This window comes from Periplaneta americana, chromosome 7 (assembly GCF_040183065.1).
Source record: "Periplaneta americana isolate PAMFEO1 chromosome 7, P.americana_PAMFEO1_priV1, whole genome shotgun sequence".
NCBI classification, from domain to species: Eukaryota; Metazoa; Arthropoda; class Insecta; order Blattodea; family Blattidae; genus Periplaneta; species Periplaneta americana.
Window position 1 is genome coordinate 75,292,571 of NC_091123.1, and position 14,148 is coordinate 75,306,718.

At 34.0% G+C, this 14,148-nt stretch overlaps 1 protein-coding gene and 1 long non-coding RNA gene across 4 annotated transcripts in view; both read left to right on the forward strand.

Annotated features, from left to right (window-relative positions):
- LOC138703205 (serine-rich adhesin for platelets) overlaps window positions 1–14,148 on the forward strand; it is a 1,304,023-nt gene that overhangs the window by 1,202,088 nt on the left and 87,787 nt on the right. The window lies entirely within an intron of this gene.
- LOC138702708 (uncharacterized) lies at window positions 1,331–6,414 on the forward strand. Its single transcript, XR_011332867.1, has 2 exons — window positions 1,331–1,424; window positions 6,229–6,414. It is a non-coding gene; the product is annotated as an uncharacterized lncRNA (long non-coding RNA).

Here is a 14,148-nt window from a genome sequence, read left to right on the forward strand (position 1 = left end):
GTAACTTATTGCCGCTGAGAAATGTAAAATGAGAATTGGACGTGTGGGATTTCTGTATCACGAGGTCTGTGTATGCATATTCCAACCATATGACAAACTGGATATCAGAAAAAAAAAGTGATTTTTGGGGTTTCTGCAATTCACGATTCAACTGCACCATTGATATAGTACTTACTTACTGGCTTTTAATGAACCCGGAGGTTCATTGCCGCCCTCACATAAGTCCGCATTTGTCCCTATCCTGAGCAAGATTAATCCAGTCTCTATGATCATATCCCACCTCCCTCAAATCCATTTTAATATTAACTTCCCATCTACGTCTCGGCCTCCCCAAAGATCTTTTTCCCTTCAGCCTCCCAACTAATACTCTATATGTATTTCTGGATTCACCCATACGTGCTACATACCCTGCCCATCTCAAACGTCTGGATTTAATGTTCCTAATTATGTCAGGTGAAGAATACAATGCGTGCAGTTCTGTGTTGTGTAACTTTCTCCATTCTCCTGTAACTTCATCCCTCTTAGCCCCAAATATTTTCCTAAGCATCTTATTCTCAAACACCCTTAACCTATGTTCCTCTCTCAAAGTGAGAGTCCAAGTTTCATAACCATAAAAACAACCGGTTATATATGCAATTGATGTAATTATAATTATTATTATTATTATTATTATTATTATTATTATTATTATTATTACTAGCCACCAGCGTAGTTCACTCGGTTGAGGCGCTTGCCTGTCAATCCGGAGTTGCACTCGGGTGTGGGTTCGTCTTTCGCTTCGGCTGATTACATGGTTGGGTTTTTTCCGAGGTTTTACCCAACCTTAAGTCGAATGTCGGGTAATATATAGCAAATTATCGGCTTGATCTCGACAAATACCATCTCACTATTATCACTCCCATCGACGCTAAATAACCTAATAATTAATACAAGTAAAATAAACAACAAAAAATTATTATTACTATTATTATTATTATTATTATTATTATTATTATTATTATTATTATTATTATTATATTTCATTATTAAATCTACGAAGGATATATATATATATATATATATATATATATATATATATATAGCATATATAGACTACTGTACTTTAACTGTAATATACATAGCTGCAATCAGTTCCTGGACAGACCTATCTAACAAATTTAAATACACATTTGTACTTAAAGCGCTGAACTGTGAATCAGTAAAACTGATATACTACCATTCAAATTGAGGACGCGGAATTGTTGCGATTAAAAGGCTGTCCGACTAGGAATTGACGTCACAGGCAATTTTAGATTGGGCTCTCGGCAGTGTATAAAACCGGGAGCAGAAGCTTATAGATCACACAGTGGAAGGAGAAGAACAAATATCAAACATGAAGTCATTCCTGTTATTCATCGTTTTGCTGGCAGTTATTCTGCTTACAGGTAAGTACGCTTTCCATAACATGAAGTAAATGTTGAATTTATAGTTTAAGCTTGTGATACTTACTGTCATTAAAGCTGCATTACTGTATCCGTATTGAGCCTTTCTTGGTACAGTGAAACCTCTCTAATCTGGACATGTATGGTTCAGTAACAAATTGTTCAACCTAACGGGATGTTCAAGGTAGAGGGAAGTAGAAATTTTTAGCATGTGATGGAAAGGAAATTACTGTGCATAATGTTAAGTATTCGAACACTTTTTCATATAGTTAGTCATTTGCGAATTCATTTTCTTTTCCCACTGCAATTTTGTTCTAATGCATTTAATATTGAGGTCCTATTGTTCCTAATATTTGAAACTATTTATTTAGAAATACCAATCTTTTCTGCAATTTTCCTACAAATAGCACCATAACTTCTTCCTTCCTTTCAATGGTTATTTCCACCAACTTATGCTTACTCAGACAAACTATACAAACTGACTTTCACAGGTAAACACCTCAACAGAGACTGATTTCTATACTACAGATTTACTAAAATAATTTCTCAAAATAAAGTTTACTGTTATGAAAAATAATGTCCCTTCACTCCCATACTCAAAAAGTTCCGTTACAAAAGGGACAAAGTGAGTAATTCCAGGAATGTAGAGAGAGGTTCACAGTAGCTGTACTGTATAGTGAGGGTCATATAGGAACAGTTCTTAAACGGCAAATATTGCCGTCTTGTCAGTATTGCCAACTGTTACCAAATATCACACGATCCTATGTACTGAATGACTTATTTACTTACCGTACTTTACCTTTACGTTGAAAGGTTATTCTAAATAATTCCATAATTTGTAACATATTTTCGTAGGCAAATTATACGAGAAAGGGATCAACATGTTAGGTATTTTGTCTGGCAATATGAAATTCATTGGTTTGACTAAAAAATTGATTCACGAGACCTAACCTAAAAATGTATTTTGTTTGACCACATGAAATTATTACTACTAACTCCGAAAACTTACCTGACTATAGTCTTGAATTATAATCACAACGCAACACATAAAATAGCTATCATGTATTAATATTAATACTGATATTAATTCATTATTAATATGTTCAAATTTCACTAGCTTCTAGTAACCGACTCTAATATAATTTTAATTTCATCGAACTCCAGTACCGACAACATTTGTCTCAGCTGCCAACATACCAGTTACAAAATCACTACCATATGTAGTATTTATCAGTATCGAAATTCGAAACAAAGTTGGTAAAAGAAAATTCAACCTACAAACTAGAAAATCACCACAATATATTAGCATATGTAATAATAGGGGGAAAGGTTAGGTTTCACCCTTAGGGTATGAAGTAAGCTGACTCGGACTATACAAGGAAAAGCCACTAATAGTCCTCGTAAAACACAAGGGTTCAGTGAAACTCCATTCTAAACAGGTAGCAGATATGCACAATAGAACAAGTGAATCGTCCAAGATAGAACTATAAGGAGTGTCCAGCTTCCAGGAATGAGAGGTGTCCAACATAGAGAATATACATATTGGACATGTAAAAGCATATAAATTTGTCCGGTTCCAAGAAAATATGTCCAATATAATGAGATGTCTAACATATAGGGGTGTCCAAATACAGAGTTTTCACTGTAGTTAATTCTTCCACTTCAACTTCTTGTCAAACGTAAAGGATAAGCAGTGTTGCGACTTCTATATGCTCAAAATCAGGGATTTTATTATTTGTGTCCTTTATTATGACAAATTTTTCTTCGATTTTCCTGTACCTTGTAGTAATATATGGAATATTACTATGAAATGTGAGTTCACTTCGGTGGCTTTGTGGTTACCGTACTTGCCTCTGAACTCAAAGTAGGCAGACAAGTTTGAATTACTACAAACTTGCTGTTGCATGATAAAATAATAATGACAATAGTATTATATATTCGAATTTATGTCGGCTGCTTTAAATTAAGTCGGGTAGAAGCAGTTTCGCTGGAATTCCACAATGTGATCGTCTAGTACTAAATTTTAATTCCCTGTAATCAGTATATGAAAGCCCTAATCAGGAAAGTGAAGAGCTGTAATATAAAACAAATAATGGATTATTCTGTATTGCATGTGCTTAAATAAGATTAGTATTTATCGCGATATACTTGAAATATATTAAAATTATTATACCTGCAGCTTTGCGGTAGTAATTATACCACAATCAAATGACAATATAATGTCATATAAATTACGTCGGAATTGCTTCAAAGTTGGCTCATTCCTAAGGGAATGGGAATTTTTTCCCCGGTAATCAACTATAATGTTAATTGCCAACTCTTTGCCATACTCTGACAGGAGAGTTGTAATTAACGGATCGTTTTTCCATATATTTTTTACATTAATTAATCGGTCGTTAGATGTGCAATATTTAAAACACATTTTTTACACTACGTGAAAATCATGAAGGATGAGGCCTTTAATTATTATTAACAATGTTTCCTTTACTTTCTCTTTTTATAATACTTACTATTACTGTTATTTAAAAAATTAAGTTGTTAATTTTCGTGTATACTTTTCGTTTGAATTATTTTCATTCAATTCAACCTATGACATACAAGTTTGACGAATGAACTGTCCCTTAATGACTTTGTTGAATTTAAAATATTTTAGTTCAAAATACTTAATTTTTTATGAACCGATAAAACCTTCGATTTTTTTTCTCTATGTTTCTTTTAACGTATTAATCATGTTATCACAATGGTTTGGCGTTGTGCCAAAACTATGTTATATGATTTCGATTGCATGTTCTATTTAGATTTCAAGTAATTAACGTACTTCTGTTTTCATTCATAAGACTATATCGTCGACTTAGAGTGTAAACCTGCTAACTAACAAATGGTAGCCTAATACCACCTGTACTTTGGATTTGGTCCTTAAAGTTTCAGAATTAATTTATACTCAGTTCTTTTTTTTTTCTCCATACCACCTGCACCATTGATTTGGTTCTAAAGATTGAGTTACTTTATACTCAGATTTTTGTTTCCCCATACCACCTGTAATTAGGGTTTGATCCTAAAGTTTCAGAGTCAATTTATACTCTGTTTTTGTTTCCCTGTACCACCTGTACTTTGGATTTGGTCCTAAACTTTCAGAGTTAATTTATGTTCATTTTTTTGTTTCTCTATATCACTTGTACTTTTGATTTGGTCCTAAAGTTTCAGAGGTAATTTATACTCAGTTTTTTTTCCATATTACCTGTACTTTGGATTTGGTCCTAAAGTTTCAGAGTTAATTTATACTCAGTTTTTTTGTTTTTCCATGCCACCTGTACTTTGGATTTGGTTCTAAATTTTCAGAGTTAATTTATACTCAGTTTTTTGTTACTCCATACCACCTGCACTTTGGACTTGGTCCTAAAGTTTCAGAATTAATTTATACTCAGTTTTTTGTTTCCCCATACCACCTGTACTTTGGATTTGGTTGTAAATTTTCAGAGTTAATTTATACTCAGGTTTTTGTTTCCCCATACCACCTGTACTTTTGATTTGGCCCTAAAATTTCAGAGTTAATTTATACTCAGTTTTTTTTTTCCCTACCACCTGTACTTTGGATTTGGTCCGAAAGTTTCATAGTTAATTTTATACTCAGTTTTTTTGTTTCCCCATACCACCTGTACTTTGGATTTGGTCCTAAAGTTTCAGAGTTAATTTATACTCAGTTTTCTTTATTTCCCTTATAAAATTTCCGTTTTATTAGTTAACAGGTTTACACTCTAAGCCGACGATATAGGTCATTCTAAACAAATCTCTCGTCTTTAAAATTGTGTATTAACATAAACTAATTGTACAAACTATTATTTCTCTTAGGTCTAACGGTAATATCTGTAATGAAATGGTCCACTCTTAACAAGGCATGACTTATCTTTCAGGCGTGTATGCATATTATAATAATAATAATAATAATAATAATGTTAACACTAATAGTAATGTTCATTACATGTAGAAGATTTGAATTTACCTTCATAATCATTTTGATTTTTATGTTGTTAGCAAGGTTTAACCTAAGCCCATGTTTTTATCGTTCTTAGTCCCATGATAGCCATAATTTCAGTAGATGAGAGGTTCACATTCAACCGAAGCGGTAGACTTTAATCGAAAGAGAAGTAAAGCTAAGGTTCAAGCTTTCAGGTATAGCTCCCTGTGAATATGATTTGAATAATTTCCAGAGGAAAATTGTTCCGGGACAGGATATCGAACCCGGGACCTTTAGCTAAGTGCACCAGTGCTCCACCGACTGAGCTATCCAGGAACTCTACCAGACCCCGACTCAATTAAAAAAATTATTCAAAGCTAAGGTTGATTTACAACACGTAACAGAAATCTACTCTGGTTACGAGGGCTGTAGAAAAATGCCTCACTTACCAAGTTTTCTGCTCTGTAGACGGATGTGTCTGAGTTTCATAGTCTCAAATGAGAGCTTGTATGTTTCGCAGGACAAAATTTCGTAGGAATCCAGAGACATTAGACGAAAAAATAAGGAAATTAAGTACCAAACTTGAGAGCGGGCAAAATAAGGGTGAGGTATTTCCAAGACTGGATAGTAGACGAATTCTGAAAGTAAACCCCCATATTTAAGCACAAAGTTCATGCACCAGGTCACGGATACAGTTAAAGCAGCAATGACTTTAAGTTTACTGAGCCGTAGATGGAATTTATTGTAAATCATTACTGACTTCCATACACTGTTGAGAGTTGCATCTTGAGCTTAATTTCGAGGATAATTATTGAATTTGAGAAATGAAACACTTTGTTCTTTTTTCTGAAGGTCCTGTGCTGTCAGAAGAGGCATGTCCTCTTAACTGTGAAGCCGGAAAGGTGTGCGTTAAGGATGGTAAAGAGCAGAAATGGGCATGTGTAATACCACAGTAACTCCTTGCTTGTGTTGAGACGTAATACTGTATTATGCACATCAGTACGTGCAAATAAAGAGAGATATTTTGAAGAAAAAATATGTGGATTGATTTTATTACAACACTTCTCCACCTGTGAATCCCAAGCTTTCTTACATCCTGGAACTCCTCCTGAACAGCGATATTTCACTTCGGGCCAATTACTATACCCTGCCACACGACGTGGTGCTAAATATTTACACGTCACATAGTTTCAGTTTTCTCCGTAACACACTATACATTTATAAATAAAGTTACAAATGCTGTATTGTTAACAGAGTGAAGGTTGATAATATTGTGATATGAGTAATATTGTGATAGTTCTTTTTGAGAATTTATTAGAATTTTACTGAACGAGAGAAGATCGTTTTTTTTTTTGCGTCAACGTATTGAGGAAATGTTCGTGGACAAGTTTATGCACAAAACCGGTTCTTCTCTCGCTCGGGAGTGGTTTGGTTTCTTTATAGCTTTTCCCCAACTGTAAGACGAATGTCAAGTAAACTGATGTCGAATCCTCAGACTCATCTAACTAAAATATGGTTCTCACAAATTCCACCGACACAAAATAACCGCACAGTTGATAGAGCGTCATAAAATCATCTATAAAAATAACTTCATAAACATATGCCTTGTCAGGGACTCGATTCCAAAACTATGCTTTCTGCTGTAACCGTCGTGTGAAATCGTCTAGCGATTCCAGTCGCTAGAGATTAAACCTCGGATTTTAGTCTAGAATAGGATAGGTTGCAACAATTTTATGTAAAAATCCATAAATGTATGCAATACGAGAAACTCTCGAGCGATGATATAGCCTAAAACTAGGTGTATTAAAGAACTATGTTTCAGCCTACGCTAAACGAGCCTAATAATCCGAGGTGTATATTAATATAAAGACGAGAACAATCAACAATGCCAGAAGAAGCCTATGATCTGGAATAAAAGTAACACGATAATTGAAAGCAGGTTATAGAAAATTTGAAGTATCTGCAGCGGCATCATTTGACAACTGGAAGTTGTTTGCATGGCTCCCTCGTTGCATTCCATTCCTGGATCTACTCGCTCGTGCCATGCAGCTCCCTGCTTTTCATTATGTACTACCAGAGTGGGAGTTTGCATGGTATTATTGTGGGGAAAGATTTAGCGTTAGGATACGTATTGATCGTTTCTGAGGGGAAAAAGATTGAATCTGCAGAGCTGCTTAGATGAAGTTGTGACATACACAAGCAGAAAAGCAGTACCCTACACCATAACAAGCGGTCCAGGTCTGGCATCGCAGCCTCCTCCTTTATAGACATTAAGTCATAAGAGTCGTTTCATCTTTTATTTATTACAATAACGAAAAGTAGGGGTTTTCTTAACAGTTTTGCATATTGAAATTAGGCCTTTTCTGAACATCGTGAAATAAAGCAACTTTATCGCATAGCCTACTTTATCTCTGCCTTATTATTTGTCACCATAGCAACAGAATGGTATTACTGTTAACGCTAAAAATCAATCCATAATCTACTGTAACCTGCAAGGGATGCAGTTACCTTTGAACATTGTAGGATAAGTTTATGTTAATTAATTACTTGGTTATTTAACAACGCTGTGTCAACTACGAAGTTATTTAGCGTCGATGGGATTGGTGATATCGAGATGGTATTTGGCGAGATGAGGCCGTGGATTCGCCATAGATTACCTGAAATTTGCCTTACGGTTGGGGAAAACCTAAAAAAAATAAAAAAAAAACCCAACCAGATAATCAGCCCAAGTAGGAATCGAACCCGCGCCCGAGCGCAACTCCGGATCGGCAGACAAACGCTTTAGCCGACTAAGCTACACCGGTGGCGAGTTTACGTTATTGTATAATAATAATTATTATTATTATTATTATTGTCCACACCTGTGGAGTAACGGTCAGCGCGTCTGGCTGCGAAACCAGGTGGCCCGGGTTCGAATCCCGGTCGGGGCAAGTTACCTGGTTGAGGTTTTTTCCGGGGTTTTCCCTCAACCCAATACGAGCAAATGCTGGGTAACTTTCGGTGCTGGACCCCAGACTCATTTCACCGGCATTATCGCCTTCATTTCATTCAGACGCTAAATAATCTAGATGTTGATACGGCGTCGTAAAATAACCCAATAAAAAATTATTATTATTCTTCTGTAAAATGTGTCTTTTTGTTTATGGTAATAAATTAAATTACGTATGCAACATGTGTGTGGCGTAGAATTTTTTACACTTGTGTAATTTCATAACAATTGGATAAACAATATAGAGCAGAACAGGTTTCAGCATCGCGCGGCCTTGAGCCCCCACCTCCGCGCTCATAGCCGGCCGGCCAGCCGTGAAACCTGTTCTGCTCTATACTGTTCACCCAGTAGCTGAGAACTTTTCACCGTGCAGAAAAGTTCCACTTTACACATATGTTGCACAAATAACTATTATATTGTCTTTCCGCACTTCGTCTGTGAATTTCCTCTTGCGATCATGACGATTTTGTCTTTGTCATAAGTGGCATGTAGTTTTTTAAACAAAAAGATTAAGACCACTTGTAAAATTAATTAATTCCCTTTTTATCGTCAATTGTAATAATATAATAATATTACTTATTGCCAGAAAAATATTTTGCAAAGAAATTGTAAATTAACAAAATTCTAGCATTCCCCTGAAAGGGAGTGTTCTCGTGATCAGGGGAGGATTTGATACATAATAAATTTTTATGAATAAATTACAATAAAAGAACATCTAAAAATTAATAATTACTCATAACAAAATTTGTTAATTGCTTACATACATTCTTAAATTTCAAACTGTTGGAGGTAAATAGATGTGGGCATTTCTTCATTCATTTGTTATAAATTCTAGCGCCCACAATATGGTTGAAAGTAGTGCTCGTTAAACAGTTGTGTTCAAACAAACGTATTGTATGCATGCCTTTGGTTTTGTGTTTGTGAGTATATCGTTGGAAATATGTGTGATTTTTATGTATAAAATTTAATAATGCATTGATATAAATTCCATGTATTTTCAAGACTTTAAATTCTAAAAACGAGTTTTCGGTAGGATAATGAATAGGTTTTTAGACATATTTTAATTGCTCTTCTCTGTAATAAATCTGGTAGATTGAGTTTGGTTTTATAAGTACTACCCATCCTAATATTACATATTGGGTTATAGACTGAACTAAGGGAAGGTAACCTGTACGTAGTACCTACATCCATGATAACTAATTTCGTAACTTAACTTATATAATAGGCCTATGTAATTCTACGTAATTTGTTACAAAGATAGTTGATTTGTTTAAGTAGTCGAAATGTTTAAAAAACATTGTATTAAGTAATTTTTCTTATTTATTTTGTTTATTTTCTATTAAAAGCCTAAAAATTTACTTTTTTTTAATTTATGCTGAAGTTACAGTAGACGTCAACTTTTTAAAATACCTTAAATTTGTACTATTTTCCGAAAGATATATCGCTAATTTCTTCATTGCTAGACGCGACTCCACTTTAGAAACCAACCAACTGTATTTTCCGAAAAAATCTTGAAGTGTTCTGGAAAAATAATCATGCAAATTCGACACTTTTGTTCAAAATTCTTTCTTTCTTTTTTCCTATTTTTGGAAAAAATATATACACTTCTCACTCTACAGTAAGCTTTCTACCGAAGATGTTTCTTGCATATTAAATTAATTATATTTATAGTTTATAAACGTGACATTGTGTGAGTCATTATAATATAATTAATTTAATGATAAAGCACAAATTATTGAAGACTTGAACTATAAATACAAAACTGGAAGTAGTAGCATTTGATTCTGAGGCTCATGCATACTTACTAGTTATGAAACCTAGTAACGCTATTTTATATTACAAAATTAAATGTGTGAACATCTGCGCCTACAATAAAAGTTTATTGGAATCTAGTCTTGAAACTCTACAACCCGCTGTGGATTCCATTAAATATTGGGTTTCAATGTATTCCAGAATTGTATCTAAAAGACTGCAATGCGTGTCTGAAGTTTCAATCTCAGTGGAAATACATAGTATAGTGCAGTACTGGTATTTTTTACTTTAAAAAATATTAATTCAGAAGAGGCAAGAATTTAATTAGAAACTTGTTTGTTATTTTTGAATTTCGAATAACCTTTGATAAAGTTTTTAACAGATAATTTAAGTGTTTGATGGAAGAAGAGCCTATCCCACACTTCCATCAAAATTGGTTCTTAATTTCTTCCCTTTTTAAAATATGATAGCAGACACCATCTAGTGTGTATTTCACGAGTTTTTTGTTATTGAATATGCCTAACATTATTTTTATTCTTTGTGGAAGAAGACTTTTATCTGAGAAGTTCAAAAACATGTAATAGACCCTTCTTTCACCAAACACTTCAATTATTACAAAATATTTTAGAACAGAAAGACCTTCCGCCCCAATTCAGATAGGCAATAAGAAGTCCTCATAAGGAAAAAAAATATGTTTTCGTATAGAAAATGAAATTGGTAAAATGTTTTGATTGTAAACATTGGTGTTCGATAAGGATTTATTTTATCGCTGGCCACATTTAATTTATACATTGACGCTCAATTCAGAGAATGGAAAGCTAAGATTTGTAATATTATCTCCGGTATTTTAAGAACAAAAATATAAATATTAATACACTTCCCTTTGCTGACGAAGTTGTTCTGCTAGCTAAGCTGTCTAGTCAACAGTCCGAAGACAAGTTGGAATATTATAAGTGATACCAATAAGGCATCACTCTTGGGGAAACTAAGCCAGGAGATAATGAAGTACGGTGGCCAGTTCCTTTTCCCCTCCGCTACATACATCGCTGATTATTACCATATTACACTAATCAGACTTCAGGTGTATACAAATAATTGTTATTCTTCTGTCACATATCGTGAAGTGTGATGTACTGCCTGATAATAGATGTACATATTAACCAGAACCTCAATCAGAAGTAGCTAACTAAGTCTGGAAATGAATTGAAGACCTCGGGGATAAATACAGTAGTGGTAACTAGAGATGAGCAAAACTAACTGCCGCTCTCGCTCTCTGTGTTCGTTTCATTTGTCTTTCGAGTCTCGTCTCGTAAATCTCGTGCGTTTTCGACTCTTGCTCATCATTTTCGAAATAGCATTTGGTCGGCGTGGAAATATTTCGCAACTTTGAATAACATACATCATTGAAATAATATTAGAAATGTGTAATTGAGACAAAATGACAAAACAAAACGGTATCTTAATTATCAAAATGTTCTGGTTCCATTATATGATATTACTCATGGTTATATAAATAGAAAAAAAAACAATTCTCAAATAAATTTGCATTTCTAAGAAACATAAAACATAACGTTAAATAAAGCGTTAATATTTTTTTACTTGAGATTGTATACTTGATCTCCAACATACGAAAAGAAAATTCCTAGCCTTTTAATAAGGGCCTAGTAATTAAATAAAGATTGGGAACGGATTATTATACATTGAAAGGTAGAGATGATGTTTCAAATAAGTTACTTGATTGTTTATACATATATAACAGTTGCCAAAGTAGTTAAAAGTTCAGTCTGGTATAAACACCTGTGGCGATTCAAGGCTGTGTTTAATTTATTTTTCTACACTTTGCCTTTCATCAACACCTGCAGACCAATCGCCCAATGCATGTAACCACCGCGGCTGATCTATCGTGAGATTTAGATTATATGTCACCTGACGTGACCACCGCGGCTGATCTATCATTCGGAGAATGTGATATTTAGATTATATGTCACCTGACGTGACCACCGCGGCTGATCTATCATTCGGAGAATGTGATATTTAGATTATATGTCACCTGACGTGACCACCGCGGCTGATCTATCATTCGGAGAATGTGATATTTAGATTATATGTCACCTGACGTGACCACCGCGGCTGATCTATCATTCGGAGAATGTAATATTTAGATTATATGTCACCTGACGTGAGCACCGCGGCTGATCTACTCGTATCATTCGGAGAATATGAGATTTATATTTTGTGTCATCTGACGTGACCACCGCGGCTGATCTATCGTGACATTTAGATTATGTCATCTGGCGTGACCGCCGCGGCTGACCTATCATTCGGAGAATGTGACATTTAGATTATATGTCATCTGACGTGACCACCGTGGCTGATCTATCGTGACATTTAGATTATGTCATCTGGTGTGACCGCCGCGGCTGATCTATCATTCGGAGAATGTGACATTTAGATTATATGTCATATGACGTGACTACCGTGGCTGATCTATCGTGACATTTAGATTATATGTCACTTGACGTTAGTACCGCGGCTGATCTATCATTCGCAGAATGTGAGATTTAGATTATGTCACCTGACGTGACCACCGCAGCTGATCTATCATTCGGAGAATGTGAGATTTAGATTATATGTCATCTGACTGCTATAATGTAATAATAATAATAATAATAATAATAATAATAGTAATGAGAAAAACATTAGATTATAACTGGGATGATTTTAAAACAAATACAGACATTTAGAAGAATAATTAGGAGTATACCCAGTTCTCGACAAAATCCAAAATTATAAATCACCATGAATACAATATGTGAACAGAATGCCACGCAATAGATTGCCTAGATTACTTAAAAAATTACACCCTATCAGGCACAAGAAATCCAGGAAGATCATTGAAGAGACTCCTCGACATCTGATTTGAGATCGGAACAGGTCAACAGTGGCTTAACTCCCTAAAAGCTACATCATGATGGTGGTGGTGGTGGTGATGGTGGTGGTTTATTTAACCTGGCACAGTTAAGGCATACGGCCTTCTCTAGCACTCAACCAGGAGTAAAACTGCAATACACAAAACACTACAAATTTACAAAATACAACACTCAAACACAAAAAACTGAAGTAGGTAATCATAATGCAATGTAGGCCTAAACAAGAAGTCAGTAGAAATTAGTCATGATATGTAATATATAGAAAGAAAGGAAAAGGCATAATAAAATGTGAACTGCAAGTCAAAATAAATGAGACATACAAAGTATAAAAATTTGAGGCAGTATTAATAATTGTAATAATAATAATAATAATAATAATAATAATAATAATAATAATTAATAATAATAAGAAGAAGAAGAAGAATGATAATAATACTAATGATAATAATAACGATGATAATAATAGTAATTATTATTATTATTATTATTATTATTATTATTATTATTATTATGATCGTTTTATGTGAAAAACAAGCTCAATTCTTCACAACATGGATTTACTAAAACTAAATCCACTGTCACTAACCTGGTCACATATCTAAATCAAATTGTACCAGCAGGGACAAACTGATTCAATATATTTTGATTTCAGCAAAGCTTTTGATGTAGTTCCGCACTATATCCTTCTTGATAAGTTAGGAAATATTGGCCTTTCTGTAAGCTACGTAAAGTGGTTCGAAAATTATTTAAGTAATAGAGTTTCATGTGTAAGACTGTTTAATATACACTCTTATTCTTATAATATAAATTGCGGAGTCCCGCAGGGATCTACTTTAGGACCTCTCCTATTTATTATATTCATAGATGATATATGTAAAAGAATAAGTTCTGACTGTTTATTATTTGCAGACGATTTAAAAATTTTTCGTACAATCAAAAGTAGTACTGACTGTCAATCACTTCAATGTGACATTAATTCAGTCTCTAAATGGTCGGAAGACAATGGTATGAAAATTAACGTATCCAAAACTAATGTAATAACCTTTTCTAGAAAAACTTCTTCACTGAAATTTAATTATTATCTAAATAATGTACTAATTA